The sequence below is a fragment of the Dermacentor albipictus genome, chromosome 9 (assembly GCF_038994185.2).
Source record: "Dermacentor albipictus isolate Rhodes 1998 colony chromosome 9, USDA_Dalb.pri_finalv2, whole genome shotgun sequence".
Lineage (NCBI taxonomy): Eukaryota > Metazoa > Arthropoda > Arachnida > Ixodida > Ixodidae > Dermacentor > Dermacentor albipictus.
Genome location: NC_091829.1, coordinates 36,158,303 through 36,175,829, shown reverse-complemented (window position 1 = coordinate 36,175,829; position 17,527 = coordinate 36,158,303). Strand labels below are relative to the sequence as shown.

The 17,527-nt window shown below is 48.4% G+C and overlaps 1 protein-coding gene across 2 annotated transcripts in view; it reads right to left on the bottom strand.

Moving 5' to 3' along the window:
- The window catches only part of LOC135906551 (uncharacterized), a 478,731-nt gene that overhangs the window by 209,450 nt on the left and 251,754 nt on the right, over window positions 1-17,527 (bottom strand). For both annotated transcript variants that reach the window (XM_070524924.1, XM_070524923.1), the window contains exon 2: window positions 9,887-10,019. The gene's annotated coding sequence lies outside the window, so the exon portion shown is untranslated. The remainder of the gene's footprint in view (window positions 1-9,886; window positions 10,020-17,527) is intronic.

The following is a 17,527-nucleotide window of genomic DNA, read 5'->3' as shown; positions in this document are numbered from 1 at the left end:
GGCAAGTCGACCTGTGTAAGGCTCGTGTTTAAAGGTGACTGCCTACCATCACATGTAAAGGTCGGCCACTTTCGTCATGTGGTACGACCTTTTGTACCAAAACCACTTCAGTGCAGGTGTCAAAGAATTGGACATGTGAGTGCTGTCTGCCGAAATACAACGATATGCCCACGATGTTCCGAACATCACGACACCGACACTTGCCGTGCAACAGAGCTCAAGTGCCCAAATTGTCAAGGATCGCACGCTGCGTCCTCAAAAGACTGTCCACGCCTAAAGAAAGAGCAGAAAATCTTGAGGAAAATGGCCAGAGACGGATCGTCACACAGAGATGCTTCTGAAGCGATAAGGTGACATCGCTCCCGGAAACGAAAGTCCATGAAACCCTCTTCCGGTTCAAGGGAAATGTCTCGTCCGGCAACGCCACCTGCTGTTCCATCTGTCTCGAGTAAGAGCACGAATGTCAACGAAAGAAGTGGCCATGCTTCATCAAGTGATGCGTGGCCGGCACTGCCGAGAACATGCCACGCGCCAGAACCACAACAAATGACTCGCCATTTACAGTCAAATGTCACTACAGTTGACCAAATGCAAGACAAGGACTCACAAGTGATTGCCATGCTCAAATCGCTCACGAATGTCATGCGTCTGCTACTGACGAACATGGACACTCCAGCTGCTCGTAGCGCACTGCAAGTATTGGACGCGCTGACTCCAGTACTTGAAAGCATCGCATAGCACCATGGCCCGCCCCTCGCTGCCCTTCCACAAGGAAGTCAAGAAAGCATCTTTACTGCAGTGGAATGCCCGTGGTCTCAAATCAAGAATTTCAGATTTTAGACATTTTGTCTTCGAAAACCGTTTTCCCATCCTTGTAATTTGCGAACCGAACGTGCCGAATGTTATACGTATTTCTGGCTATGAGGCATTCATGTCCTCTACCTGTGGTGATGTGAGCAAGGTAATTGTATATATTAGAAGTGATCTGACTTACGTGTTGCGCCCAGTTCCGCCTCATGACGACAACCAGTACGTTTGTTTAATCGTGAAATCGAATAAGCTTACGTTCACACTCGTTGCTGTGTACATTGCTCCTTCAAGTGGCTTCGACTCTAAACGACTACACGACGTGCTATCAGCGACACCCGGCCCTACGATTCTCACAGGAGATTTTAATGCTCACCATCCGCTTTGGGGGAGCCTGAAGATGGACTCCAGGGGAAGGCGAATAGCATCCTTTGCCACACAGCACGACCTTTACTGCCTCAACGATGGTAGTCCGACATATTTACGCGGGCCTACCTACAGCAGCTGCCTAGACTTGACCCTGGTTTCTCGGCTTTTTGAAAGAAACGTGCAATGGTTTACAGACATTGAAACACATGGAAGCGACCATATTCCGACGTACCTGAAGATCAAGGGACTATCAAAATACTCCTCCATGACGCTCCGCCGAATTGACTGGTCGGCGTTTCGGTCGCACATGGAGGGAGTATGTCAGCAAGGGAACCCTTCAAGTCCGGAACACGAAATTCAAAAAGCCATGCAAGAGGCTACGCGTAGTTTCCAGCCTTTCCCGAAATATGCAGAATTTGAGGCAGAACTGCAGCGACTACGAGCAATTCGCCGGCGGGCTGAACGAAGATACAGGAGAACTAAATCCATCCATGATCTCCGAGAGGCAAGGCGGATGCAAAAGAAGATTCAACGTCGCATCGATGCACTACAATCTCAAAGATGGAAACGTTTCTGTCAGTCCTTGGATCCACGTCAGCGATTATCTCAAATATGGAGAACCGTGCGTGGGCTTCGCGTATCACCACAACAGCGTGTCCCTTTCAAAGCCCTCGCTTTGCATCAAGGTCGCAGCGAAATTGACATTGCTGAAGAATTTTGCTCAAGACTTTCCAGCTTGCAGTTCCAACGCGCAATTACACCATGTGCTACTCCTGTGCCACGGGATTCCCGCATGGATGTAATTTTTTCGCTGGAGGAGCTTGAAGCGGCACTGGCGACTTGCAGGCGCTCTTCGTCACCTGGCCCGGACGGGGTTACCTATGCGGCGATCGCCAATCTTGGGCAGACAGCACGACTCATGCTACTAAACCATTACAACGAGTCTTGGCGCAACGGTTTGGTTCCACGTGACTGGAAATGCAGCCGCTTGGTTCCACTTCTCAAACCTGGCAAATCACCGTTAAACTTGTCATCGTACCGCCCCATCGCTCTGGCCAGCTGCATAGGGAAAATAATGGAACGAATGATTTTGACTCGCCTGGAATGGTACCTGGAAAGTTACAACGTGTACCCAGATGCTATGGCTGGCTTCCGGCGTGGGCGCTCATCCATAGATAATGTCATCGATTTGGTTACATTCGTTCAGCATAAAAAACGCCGGAAACGACTCACTGCTGCATTATTCCTAGACATAAAAGGCGCCTATGATAATATAGCACATTATGCCATTATAAATGCTCTTACTGAAGCCGGCATCGGTGGCCGCACTTTTCAGTGGCTGTGCAGTTATCTGACCGACAGGCATTTCTTCGTGATGACCGAGGATGGCGCCACGACTCAACACCAAACGTGCCGTGGAGTACCACAAGGCGGAGTGTTAAGCCCGACGCTTTTCAACCTAGTGCTCGTTGGCCTAGTCCGATCCTTGCCCAACACAGTTCAGGTATCAATATATGCCGACGATATCTGCATTTTGGCGTCTGCCGTAACACGGCTGCAGGTACGAGCACGGCTGCAAAAGGCAGCTACGATAACATCTCTGTACTTGCGAAAACAGAACTTAGAGCTGTCTTCAGAGAAATGCTGCCTTGTTACATTCACTCGGAAGGAAATGAAGCGTTACAGTGTAAAGGTCAATGGGCAAGCAGTAGCAAATGCACGAAAACACCGCTTTTTAGGGGTAATTATTGACCGAGACCTATCATGGAGCCCGCATGTTTCATACCTGAAGAAGAGATTATTGACAATAATACATCTCCTCAAATTTCTCGGCGGAAAGTCATGGGGCACTTCAGTGCGGTCAATGCTGCAGCTGTATAACGCCTTGTTCCTCGGCTTCGCAAGATACAGCCTCCCTGTGATTGGCAACACCTGCAAAACAAACCTGCGTGTACTCCAGGGACTACAAGCTCAGGCCCTAAGGACGTGTCTCGGTCTTCCGAGGTGTGCGTCTACAGCGGCAACGATCGTCACAGCTCGAGATCACCCAATATCAACGTACTTGGCAACCGACGCTCTCAGAGCGCATATTCGGCACGTTGCCCGTTTACCTTCTCACCATCTTGCCGCTCTACCCACAGAAAGGCCACACACAACTTTCAGTCGTTTAATTGATGCCAATCGCCCCTCATTGCCATCGAACTACATGCCTGCAGCAAGACCATCCTTACCCTTATGGTGCCTGCACAGACCTGACATACGCCTCACCATCCCAGGAATCATGAAGAAAGCCAACATGTCCTCGTTTGCCCTTAAGCAGGCCACGTTAGAACATTTACATGAGGTGCACAGTGGCCGCGTACACGTTTACATCGACGGTTCAGTTACATCTGCAAGCGCAGCTGCCGCTGTGCTGATACCAAGAAGATCCGTCAAGATACAGCTAAAGACGTCACATGTATCATCAACGACAGCTGCTGAACTCGTAGCCCTGCGTGCGGCTCTTCATTTTATTAAGGAGGAACCATCCCAGGCATGGTCAATCTTCTGTGATTCCAAGGCAGCCCTACAGAGTGTACTCTCAGCACTGCGCCATGGATCACATGAGCAGCTCGCCGCAGAGATCAGAGAAGTCCACCATCGACTAGTTGACGAAGGACACGATATAATTTATCAGTGGTTGCCTAGTCACTGTGGCATACATGGCAATGATCGAGCAGACGCAGCTGCCCGATCTGCCCATGACGGCGTCAACTGCGTTGCAATTCCTCTTTCGAGAGCCGACGCAGCGAAAAAACTTGCCACACTTGCGCGTGACCTGACATTAGCCCAGTGGAATTCATCGGATTTCACAAGTGCACGCCTCCATACTCTGGACCCTAATTTACGGCTCCATATTCCGTCCGAGCTTCCACGACGTGACTGCACCCTTCTTATCCGTCTATGGCTTGGAGTAGCATTTTCAAACGCCTACTCTTTCCTTATCGGAATGGCCAACAGCCCACTGTGTGACTTCTGCGGGTGCAACGAAACGATCGAGCATCTTCTTTGTCAGTGCTCTCGTTTTAACCTACAAAGAACTGTCCTCTCAGCCACCTTAGACAAACTGGACAAGCGCCCAATGACAGAAGACAAGATCCTTGGAACCTGGCCTACGCGAACATCAGCGCGATCCGCTATGAAGGCACTGCTGCGATACTTGAAAGACACGGGACTTTCTGACAAATTGTGACAGTACACTGTGTGGCGCAGGACTGTACGGTGACACTGCGTAAGACTAGGAATGCCTTTGCGGGTTGCGTGACAGTGCCCACAGAAATAGTTCGTGTGTACGTGCGTGTGTGTGCTTAGGTTTTTTTTTTTTCCTTTTTTTTATCCTTCTTTCTTTCTCACCTATTGCATCCCCTTTCCCTTCCCCCAGAACAGGGTAGCCAACCGGAGATCATCTCTGGTTAACCTCCCTGTCTTTCCTTTGCCTTTCTCTCTCTCTCTCTCAGACTCTTTCGAAACTGCGCGGGACACTTCTGGGATCGTACTGTGTGATCGCGTGCGCGAGTGTATGTATATTGCGTGCATGTGCGCGCGTGTGTTCGTGCGTGCGTTAGTAAAGCAGGGCGAAGGAGGAATAGCTATCCTTTAGTTTCGCTAGCTACTCCTTTCTGTAGAGTGAACAGAAAAGACAGACAAACACACAAAAGAGACCACCTGCAACCTATTACGCAAGTACAGTTACCCACAAGGCTAGATCGATCAGTGTGAAGTTCACTGGGGCACAGTTCCACAGGAACAGCTCATGAACAACACAATGTTCGTACGCAAAATACGCACATATAGATACGCTCAATTACGTCAGCAGAGTGGCGCGGCAGTGATTTCGAAAGAAAGTGTGAGTCCTGGATCCTCTGGGGAATTGTATGTTGTCTATGGCGATGATTTGACGAGGATTACTTATTGGCAGATAGTCACCTAGCTTGCTTGAGCTAATCGGATATGCTATACTTGTTTATTGTTCTACTATTCTGCCTACATTTGCTTAATCTTTTCTCTCTGTCTTAGAACATCCATACCTATACCTTGTACAGATACGTATGCCTTAACGGATTCGCTCCGACCAATGTCTTCCCTGCTTTTTTTCCACCAATACTCTAGACATCGCTTGCTTATCTCCACTGCTGGGCGGTTAATGCTTTGATAGGCTTTAAAATTACGGCTGAAGCGCGCACTCGCTGCCCGCGCCGCTAATTGCGATCTTAGTGCACGCGGCCTTTACAACTTGGACCAGGAAGCGTTTGGCAGAGAGCAGTGTCGCAAAGCACCGGTGAGAGCCTGCGAGCTTAACGGTTGTCATCGGTAGCAACAAGAAGAATCCGGTAGACATATAATGAAAACGGCAACGTGAAAGGGGAGCCTACAGCTGCAAATTTTGTACCGTTGCCTTGATTCAGATAAGGGAAACGTTACCAGCCAGTCGGCGCTTGTAGTGCTGACTTCCTGCTCTTCACATGGAGCCTTTGTTACGCATCTATTAACGTCTTTCTTTTGCAATCTTTTTTTCTATTGTGTTCGATCTCAAGCGGGCTATCTTTATTACACACACAAAAAAGGGATTTCGTTGCTATAGGCCTTCCCGTCAACTTTTTCAAAAGATCCAAAAGAACTTTCAGCACCATTGGCAGTGTCTTGATTGATGAGTTCTATCAGCTTGGCTTATATTATTCAGCCCGAGGTCGCACCAAAGTGCACGTCAAAAGCGAACTTTTCGCGATCTACGAATTTGCTTTTAAAATCTAACAGGGATCCGCTTTTTATTTATTACAATTTTTTACGAGGTGTGCAAGGACCTTTTGTGCGCATGACAAAGCCTATCCTGAACGCACTCCCTCATTCTCTCCGCTGTCGCTTGATGGCGTCCTCCTCTCACAGTGACCCGTTCATCTGTCCTTGCGACACATAATTAATGAAGGGTCCACTAATGAGCGCATCCTCCGCGATGCCCGGCGCACAGATGCCGCCATCATCTAATGATCGTGGCACATTCTTGCGGCGTAAACAACAGGTGACCCGAAATCGATCCGACATCGCTCCCTTCTTTCGACCTTGCACGCAGGGTGACAACAGAACCGGCTGGCTCCTCTTCAGGGACAATCGAGTGTAAAAGCAAAACGTTCTGAAGAGGAATGCAGCCGACAGTGCCGTACGTATTTTCGGGTATCTAATACAACAAGAAAGTAAAAATCTTGGGCACGGAATTTCGAAGCATACGCGCAGAGGTTCTTTTATAACTGCCACCTACGCACCACGGTAGTTTAGTGTCGAAGGCTTTGCGCTGCCGAGCACGAGCTGGTGCATTCGATACCGAACGCGGCGGCCCCGTTGCGATGGGGGAGGCGAAATGCAAAAAAAAACTCTCGTGTACCATGTATTGGTTGCGCGTTAAGGAATTCTAAGTAGTAAAATTATTCCGGAGTCCCCCCCTCCACCACACACTACAGCGTGCCTCGTAGTAATCTTGTAGTTTAGACAAGCAAAAGCGAAGACTTTGATCTTTGTTACCTGCCCGGTACAATTGTACTCATCGCTCTTGTCATCGCACCAGTAGTTACGATGAGTGACGGGCTACGAAACGCAGGCTAGCGATGAAATGCTCCTACGTAAAAAGTTTCGTGAATACGCACTTAGAATGTCGTCTCCCGGTGGCCAGACATCGGGCGAAAATGTAACTCATACAAAAACTCAGCTGAGGATGAATATTTGAAAACGGTTTGATTCTAAACCAGCAGGAACACGTCAACAATTTTGCTTCGATAACTACGGACAGGAAGATATGGAGTGAGTTTATGGAGATATGGAGTTTATGTACAATCTTGCCTCACCTAAACGTCATTCATGAAGCGTTCCGTTATCTCGATCCCAACAATCGATGCGTCCGCCCCATACATACACGTTGTCTATTTCCAATTATCTCTTCATCTATTCGTTCCTATCTATCTATCTATCTATCTATCTATCTATCTATCTATCTATCTATCTATCTATCTATCTATCTATCTATCTATCTATCTATCTATCTATCTATCTATCTATCTATCTATCTATCTATCTATCTATCTATCTATCTATCTATCTATCTATCTATCTATCTATCAATAAGTAGAGAGGTCAACCGCTCTGTCAATCAGTGAAGTGTTTAACAATCAACTGAACATCGCAAAGGGATAATTCTAAACCAAATTAAGGATTAGCAACGACTTTCTTCTGAACGAACAAGGCCACTGATTCGTCAAATTCCGCCGGCTCCCTACATCGTGCGCGACGCTCATCTTGCACTCGGAGCTCTTGAGGCCCGACCGACACCTTCCCCTGAGGGGCCGATCGTTTTCGGGCGTTCGATGGCGGCGAGCCGGACACCCATCACGGGCGCGGTACCTGCCCCGTGCGATATCGCGACAAAATGGACGGCTCGCGTGACCGGTTTACTGCCGGCCACGCACGCTTTCCAGCTACCTCACTGTGTCCCTATGTCTAGTTGCACTCCTCCAGAGGGAGACAAATGCCTGCGCGATAGGCAAGAAACACGTAGGAAGGATTGCTAAAGGAGAGGGGAAAAATGGTGGCCATTTTTCTTAGAGTCTTTTCGTGCTCCGTTTTAGGTTGGCGCATCATTTTATTTCTTTACCGCACAGCTTTCATTTAACGAAAGTTTCTTCCCTGGTCTCCCCAGGATTTCCTATCAATATCTGGAACAGAATCTTCGTTATTCCTGGCACCAAGTTACCTCAAATACGAAACTTTACACAAGGAATGGCTACTTAGATACTGTTTCTCAGCGGCGCGATAATTTTTGCTTCAAGTCGATACGGCGGTTTGCTGGCAAGGCTTTTGAGTACGATATCGCGCTTTCGATTTCTAGCCGCGGCGACATCACTCCGATAGGTTCAAAAACATTAAACTGAACTGGTCCTGTTTTGAGACATTGGTCTACAACAAAAATCTCGCGGGGGTTAAATTTTATTGCGACGCCACCCACTGTTGCGTTCTTCATGGGCAAGCTGTAGTTCCGGGAAGTACACTGTCATTAATCAATAAACTGCCCTTTTCCTAGAGACGTCACAATGAATCCCAGTCCTCGGATTTTGATCTGTTTGTCTGTCGAAACGTTCACTGTAGGCTAGGGCTTTTCTCGTTGCCAACTGTCAATCAATTCAAATCTTGACGTTCTTGTGACCCCACAGTCTCCGTTCGATCACGACGTATTTTGTGTTATGTTGTTCATCTTACGAAAGCAAGGCATCATTGCTGCAGTTTCTAGTTAACATCACTGACTGCACGATTAAGCACACGCCAGACAATGAGACGCCAGCAGGAAGTGAGCAGACTATACTAACAGATTATTGCCAACTTCTCTTTAAAAAATTATATTATAGGGTTTTACGTGCCAAAACCACTTTCTGATTATGAGGCACGCCGTAGTGGAGGACTCCGGAAATTTCGACCACCTGGGGTTCTTTAACGTACACCTAAATCAAAGTACACGGGTGTTCTCGCATTTCGCCCCCATCGAAATGCGGCCGCCGTGGCCGGGATTCGATCCCGCGACCTCGTGGTCAGCAGCCCAACACCATAGCCACTGAGCGATCCCGGCTGGTGACTTCTCTGCATAATATATAACCGAGTGCATACTGCAGTGGGCAGCCGTGGACAGAAGATGATACAAAGCAGAACAAAATTCAACCAAACCATCCAAGAAGGATCCTTTGGAGCTACACAGTAATATTAAGGTATTGCTGAAGCAAGCGATCCTTCTTTTTTCGTTAACGCTAAATGCTTTCTCGAGCTACCATGCATCATTTATTTTACTATATTATTTTTTTCTGGGATAATGTCTTGAAAACGTGGCTCCCACTTGCATGCAGCACAACGGGCTGGAAAATTATGCAACTAATTAATGCTTATTGATTATGAGTTTGTGAAAATCCCTCAGACAGCACCACTTTTGCCCCCGTGTAGATCTCCTCACAAGCTTGCGAGATTTGACAAACCACTCCTGTGGCGTAAGGTACATACGGTGCCCCGCGCTTATTTCGCAAATTTAGCTGACAGCGCACAACATGAAAATGGATAATTAGGGCATCCCTCAAAAGGAGAGGCAGCAGGATACGCCTCTTTGACACCTCTGTCGTCTCTGGCCGCACGAGGGAAAGCGACAAAGGTCAGACCGAAAGGTTCACCATAAGAAGAACGATTTAAAGCGATAGGTAGGGAGGAAAACGTGTGTGGAAACAATAATCGGCCTCACAAAATTGAAGCGGCACACGTCACTGCCCCAGACTATTTCGTAGGCCCGCAGGAAGCGAACTAGCGCCCCGGCAGCTTTTAGCGCTTCCATAGTCTAAACACACCTCTGAGCGTTGTCGAAAATACGCAATCCTATATGGCCACTCACCATCCCCAAGTGCCTTTCAATGCTCTGGGCCATCTCCGGAGACAATGGTCACCTTGTGGAACTACTCCAACTTACGTAGCCTGTCTGCACTTCCATCCTACACACCTTCCGGCCTGCTTTCTAGTTGCCCTAACACTTGCATCTTGCACAAAGTGAGCTATTGCCGTGTCGCGTGAGGTCTCATGGAGTTTCGTGCTTCAAACCTCTCGGAACAGTCTAGCTGGAAGAGACGGCATGTCGCAAGCTCCGCATACTGATGCCACTTACCGCAACGGTGAAGAACTGCGATGGAAAAGAACAAACTCTTTGGCGACAACTTCCCGCATTGCTCAGTACTTCCACCAAGTGTCAACTTCTCTTATGGTTGTGCTGCGGCCACAAGAATGTTCGGTTTTGCAACCTGCAAACAATGAGCATTCTTTAGAATAAAAGCAGGTACAGCGCAACACAGGACGAGCGAGTAAACAGGACCGAGCGCTGACTAGCAACCAAATGCTTTATTTGCAGAAGCAGCATATTGCTACGGAACAGTATTTGCAATGACAAAGAGGCGAGCAGGGTGAAGACGACTACGACGATTAGAGGCTAGCGCGGGCTGTTGCCTCTTGGCCAAGTGCGGAGTATTTCCTTCTAAATATACCTGTATATAGCTTTTCGTCTGCGCATTTTTACGTAACGATATAAATACTTCATGAATGTGACTAAGAACATAAAAAGGAGGATAAAAAGGATAAGCGTCAGCCAAAAAGAAAATCAATTTCTTTTGTTGAAAGCGTGAGGAACCCGGAGCTGAGGCGCGCGTCGCCACTTTTGAATATGGACAATGCTTTTGGTCGCATTTGGTTGCTAGTCAGCGCTCTGTCCTGTTCACTCGCTTTTGCTGTGTTGCACTGTTCCTGTTTTTATTCTAAAGATGAACCAGTAAGCCCCATAGACGAGAAAACCATGGCCAGGCGGCGCTACTGCGCCTCCTGACAGCGCCCCCAATGTGGAAGCGTCAAGCCGCGCGGTCGCGCCGTGGCGCGGTCTCCGCTTTGTTTGCATTGTGTTGTCGGCGCTTTTCTTCGCTGCTCATGCTCACGGCGCTCCGTTTTCGACGGCGGCAGATCGCCTGCTTGCGCAACAGCGATGCAAAGATTGCCGTACGGTTTCAAGAAGGCTGCCGACGCCGACAGCTTTTTTTCGTGGCGGCAACCTCACGATAGGGGAGCGTCTGCTTCCGAACGTGTACGGCGTTGAACAAATTGTGAACGGTGATGTGATAGTGGAAGCCAAGTGCGTACCACAGGTGTCCGACAAGATCGCAGACGACGTCGAGTTAGAGGTACGCACCATGTTCAGAAATTTAGCCACTTTTATTTCAATTACAACATAAGTCACACTGGCAGCAGGAACTTCTGTTGTCATACTACTCGATGACTGCAGATCCATTGGGCTGCTTCTTGACGGTTCCGTCACTTCACAAAGGCTTGTTCTGGAGTCTGTTTCACACGTGTCTTGCCGCTGCTCAAGAGCTGCGTCGCTGCAGTAGGAAAGCACATGTCCCGGTGGTGCTGACTGCTGAGAAGACTGTTGTGATTGCCATTGGTCTGTTTGGCACCGCTTCCACCTGCATCGCATATGAATGAAACAGTATGTGTGCCTATTTGTTGTGGGGATTAAATTACTCCCAATAATACGTTTGCAAAGGTAACGTTCTTGTGATTGTGTGCATATATTATTCTACAAGAGTGGTACCACTACAAGTTATGATACTTGCACACTTAGATACTTAGAAAGCATGGGCAAACAACAAACATAACGCGCACGTCTCGAGCGGCTGCTTTCCGATCTGCCGCTTCCCAACGCACGCGACGACCGCGGCTTGCATTAAATACGGTCTGCTACCACACAAAAGTAGCGCGCGCGGCCCCTTTCGTTACCTGCACAACTAGTAATTTAAGTTGTAGCGTTTGGAAAAGGGAAATAATTCTCTTGAGCTCGTCCATGCCGATCGCGAGGGAAGGCACAGTGCAATCAAATAAATTCGGGGGTTCTAAGTGCCAAAACCATGCCAAAACCATGCCAAAACCACGAAATCATTATGAGGCCTGCTGTAATGGGGAGTCTCAGGAATAATTTTAACCTCTGGGGGTTCTTTAACGTGCACAAAAATCAAAGCACACGGTAACAAGGGTGTTCTTGCATTTTGCCCCTATCGAAATGCGGCCGCCGTGGCTGGGAATCGAGCACGCGTCGTAGAGCTTAGCGGCGCAACACGCCTGCATTTACCGCTAACAAACGGCGGATGCCACCATTATTCAACAACGCGACACGACTAAACAAACGGCCGTGCACTAACAACAGGCATATGACTATTCCGCTTTCAAGATATTACACGCGCATGCGAAAGTATGAGACTTACTTGACTCGGCGCACTGCAGTTATCCATGCTTGTCGTCTGTCCTTCTCGTACCACTTCCCAGGAAATCTGTAGAACTTCACGGGCGGCGTACGAACTTTCGTGTTTTCGAGGCTGCTGTGGCAATCAACAACACATCACTATTGCGTGCCACCTTTCCTGGCTGATGAGGTCGCACTCGGCATCGCAAAAACCACGCGCACGAGCGCTCCCGCCGTACAGAACACGGGCGCGCGCCGGCGCAGCGACGACCCTCGGAACTTCCATCGGTCCGCTAGGGGAGCATTCGGCGCTGGTGCCGCGCGGGCAAACTTTAGGTTGCCTCGTCTATTGAACACACTGCTAATGAGCATTCGTTCCACAAAGGCGACAGAATACCCCTCCTGGCTTTATGGCTACCACCGTCGCGTGCTCCTGATTTTTGTCGCGGCAACAAGCCTACATGAGTATTTAGAGCCCTTCTTTTTCTTTAAACAAGTTTAAACAAGTTCTTTAAACAAGTTAAAAAGACATAAAGTGGCGATTTAGCGGCGAACACGAGAGAAATGCATTAACATTACGGCGCACCTAGTTTCGATCCATAATCTCAGTCGCGTTCAACACAATGCACTGCATTGCAATGCAATGCAATGTTCACGAGCTCACTGCACACACGCGGTGCCTCTTATAGGAACGAAGTACTGTTTTCTGTCTTCAGAATGGTTGGTCTCCGGCCGATACGTCAACAAAATGAGCAGTTGTTTTCTAAGAGGTGCATCAACTTTTTAATTATAACATTGTGGCAACGGTAGATACATCCACCTTTAAGTCATATATATATATATATATATATATATATAAAGCAAGCCAACTCAGGTTAACCTAAAGCAAACGCAGGGTATTTGTCCTGGTGCGTTTTAGTATCGTGGGTCAGGAGTCTCGCATACGTTCGATTTAATGAGGTCCAAGTTGCCCTGCTTAATCAACGTCACAGCTCATCAGCTATTCATGGTCAGTCTGACCGCCCCGTTTCCGAAGTTACAACTTTGAAGCGGTGCGTTATGTGAATCTGCTAATGAGCAGCGAGTGAGCCGACTGGCTGATGGGCCCTGAAGTAGTTTGCGCTGGAGAGCCCTGCGTTTGGTTCCTTAAGCGTCTCGCCTGTCAAAAAAGAGAAACGCGAGCACTGTTTTACAAGCATCATGGTACTCGCAACAAAGCGGCGTGCACGCACAAATGAAGGCCTGTAAGTGCGCTAAATCAGGTGGACGATGTTGGGTTAGGTAGGGTTAGCTCATATACGTATAGAATAAACTTCCACGATCACAGAAAGTTCGGTCTGAGTGGGAGCATAGACTTGGCTGGAAAAAGGGGCACCACAAGAAGGCTGAACGGCGACGCCTAATTGAACTTTCCGCACCTAGTACTCGTAACGAGCTACGCTTTAACAATACGCCTATCTCTCTCTGCCTAAATGTTCTTTTATATAAAACTGAATATCGCATTCGATAACGAAGGAAATGTTTGCGTGGACTTTTATTGCAAGGACAGTGTGAGCACTGTAGCGGCGGCAGTAGGCAAAAATTTAAGTTTACTCACTTGATGGCGGGGGCAAAGGTCAGGAGGTGGTTTGACGACGATGGCGCAATAACAAAGACGACGATACTACGACCACTCCAGCCGCCTCTGTCAGTTACGTAACGGAGAGCACGGACTTACACGGGAACAAAGTTTCGATCTTTTAAGTGGTATCTCTGTTAAATAAAAGGGAAGAAAAATAACTGCGTTGGCTTGTAAGGCTACAACATTCTGACGCTAACGAGGAGGTTGGGGATTCAATTCCCAGCCGCAGGTACCTCATTTTCGATCGGAACAGAATACAATGAATCCGTGTGCTCACATTTGGTGACCGCACGTTACGCAACACCACGCGTCCAAGTTAGTCTAAACCGGAGCGCCTTGTGCTACAACGTCTGTCGTAGCACCGGTTTTAGTTCCGAATAGTCAAACTCCGATAACGAGACAGTGTTTAGCAGACCTTTAAAGCCAAAAAGGGAGGTAAGCACCAAAGAACCGCGGGTGGACAACTTCATCCCGAACCCCCTGATCTATGACATTTCCAGTTAGTGGCAGTGCACACTTGAGACATTGAACATGTTAGATCAGACAACGTTTAAATTTGGGTTATTGAGCTCAGTGAAACAAAGGACGGGAAGACACTGCTCAAATTTTTTTTCGACCTTGGCGAGACGTCCTCGGCTGCCTTCACGAAGACGCAGAAGCGTTTTATATATGGCACACAGTGCCGAGTACGCCATATATCAACGTGTCCGGAGAAGGTGGCCCCATGGCGAAACTGCTTTTACTCCCACGCGGTGCTACGGCGTTTTGCTATCGCCAGAGGCCGGTTTGCGTGTAAAGCCGGCGAAGAGAAATTCCAGGAACAGGGGTGCTGTCTCGTCTTCATACCCCGCTTCCCTCGAAGTCAGCAAGGTAAGACACCTTACACTCTCCTCGGGAAAAATAACGAAAAAAGAAAAGTTTCAGAAGTCGATACAAGGCAGGGCAGCCAGCTCCGCTATTGCGAAGGACAAGAAGCGAACGTGAGAGGCGGCGCAAAAATGAAGCAGTCAAGGTTAAAGCCAGACGGGGCTACCATTCTTCTTCTGTCAAGTAAGCAAGGTGAGCCAATGCAGACTCGTGGCGCTAAGAATCACAAGTTCAAAAAAATAAAAAGAGGAAGAAGAAGTAGTAGAAGGTCCGTTGAAGGCGATAGCGGACAGCGTCCCAACCTGCGATGCAGGGAAGGCACGTTAAAAAAATGTCAAGCGAAGATTGCTTCGAATGAAGCCCCAAACGTGAAACCAGACTGTGTCATGGCACAGCAGCTGTCTCAGAGGCAAGAAAAACAGGAGCAAAAATCAATGACGTTGAGCGCTCGAAAGCTATCGGGGAGAGGGAGGGGGGGGGAGAGGGCGGACAAGGCGCTTTTCGGGCGCCAAATGTCGCCGTCTGGCCAATTTCACGCGCCCGCGAGTTTCGCAGAAACGTCGAACGAAACTAGAAGAGCTTTTTTTTTTCTTTCTCTCTCTCCTATATCAACATGTTTCGGCTTTCGCAAAATGCCCCTTGCCAACCTGTACCAACCGTTTCTCGGTCCTGTTTCTTGCTTCATTTCTCGGGCTGGTTCATTAAATTTTCTGCAACGCCTTCGCTTAGCCAAACCTTTATTAGAACGTTACTCATAATGCAATTTCCGTCCCCCATGCAGACCTTAATCAAACCTAATTCAAAGGCCTGGACAATGCGCATTGTTTGATCTCATTGTGGGACCTCAGAAAAGCTGGAGGCGTCGGCTGTCGTGGAACTTCTTGCTCACCCTACAAAACCATGAATCATCACGCTTTTACGCCGTGTAACACCGGTACACTACGCGGTACTTTCTTGCCGTGAACTTAAATTGAGTGTAACTCTTGATAACGCCCATCGAAGTGTGGCTTGCACAACGTGCCGTGCGCTATATGTAGATGACACTTTTCCAACAGAATGCACGTTCACCCAGTGGCTTCAGCTACGCGTTATAAAAGCTGGAGACGCTTAGCCTTTGCACACGCCTGCCGCACCACTCTAAGTGGGACGATGGGACACATGCCCGCCCGGGAAAACGCGCAAGAAACTAAGCAAGAAAGGGGACAAGGGCGCACATATGGGAGCTTACGTTGCTTTGTTTGGGTGGTGAGGCGCGTTTCCTGTGTCTGTTACGTTTTGTTGTTGTTGCGATAGTTTCCCTCGGCAGCAATACTCGAATCAAATTTGCAAACTCTCAGCGAGTCATTTCGTCCGGGCGTAAAAGCGGTAATTCAGTGTAGAGGTTTGGTTCTAGCTGCGGGATCCGACGGTCGTGCAGCAGATACCCCAATCATGAGCGAGGACATGCACTGATCTCGGGAAGTCTAGGTGCTCGTGGTAGAGCGTGGGCGACTTAGTGTGTTCGCGAGCAGTTCTGCCTGAACAGAACTGCTCGCCTCGGCGAATTGGCGCATTGGGGCGCCTCGGCGCATCAGGGCGCACCGAGGAGCCCCAATGCGCCGTTTCATCCAATAGTCGTCGCCCCAGGGCGCCGGTGCGATTTTCCCGAATTCGGCAAAAGATTTTAAAAAACACTTCATTTGGCCGGTAATGTGGCGGTGCCTTCAGGGCAGGGCATCACTTGAGCGCACATACAGGCAATGTCGAATGTTTATGCAGGATACGCAGAGAGTCGTCGTATTTTATTTCAGTCGCACTCGCGCATCGCCTCTATACAATCGCGTGCAGGAATGTAAATCAACAGAATTCACCCGAACAGCAACATTTGGACGTTTCGGGTTTTCGTGGCACCTTCGCGCAATGCGCCTCTTGCTGACCACTTTTACTTTCACTGTACCAAGGCAGTAGCCAACTGCCAAGAAGACTGCCACTTATAAGTGGCACTCACGCGTTGCCCCCGCCTGCAATGCATTGAAGGAGGCGGTAGCGTGAGGTGACGGCCCGAGTACGATCAAAGAACTGTTACGGTAGTGCATACATCTGTGACACTTTTGATTGATTGATTGATTGATTGATTGATTGATTGATTGGTTGATTGATTGATTGATTGATTGATTGATTGATTGATTGATTGATTGATTGATTGATTGATTGATTGATTGATTGATTGATTGATTGATTGATTGATTGATTGCCTGATTGATTGGTTGATTGATTGATGTTCTAAACCAACACCAGGGTTGTGAATGACGCAGCACGGGATAGATACGCGTTAAAATTTAACCGCACGTTATTCGTTGGCCTATACCTAGTTCTTTATACGTCAGTGTTTTCGCGTTCCTCGATGCTCTACCGTGGCAGTGGATAGAATCTCTGATGACGCCATTCACGGGAGTCTGTTGTGGAGGTGTCTGGATCAACAGTGCCCAATGCATTAATTAGGCTGTCCACATGTGCAAGCAAGCTGTCTATACTGTTTGCAGCCACAGTTACCCGTACGAAAGTTTCAGTTCACAAGGACAACGTCGAACCTCCGCCATTATGAATCACTCTCATTGCCTTTGAGCAATGTACGGGTAAGGTGGACGGGCTTCGTCAGGAAGTTTCAGCCACCCTCATCCGCTTCATCCTAGACGTTACCGTATGAATAAACAATATCACTATAGACCGATTGAAGCAATATTCAACGGCGCCCAGTGTTACTCCTGATTTACCTTGCGATGCGTCATACTGAAAGTATGCTCTACAGCTAACCGTGAACCCCTCTTTTTCAGCAGCTTTATTCGCCGTTTGGCAAAGATTGGTGCTGTTTCGCTTTCCCAATTACATGAACAGTGTGCATCCGTCGCTCGCCTGCGCGTTTTTTTTTTTTTATGCGAAGCATATTACGAGAGCTCAACCCAGCTCCTCAGGCGCGGCGGTGTCGCCATGAAACCACGTGACACCGTGACGTCACGACAGAGGAGAAGTGGCTTTGGCTCAACTCTTGCAAGACGGGC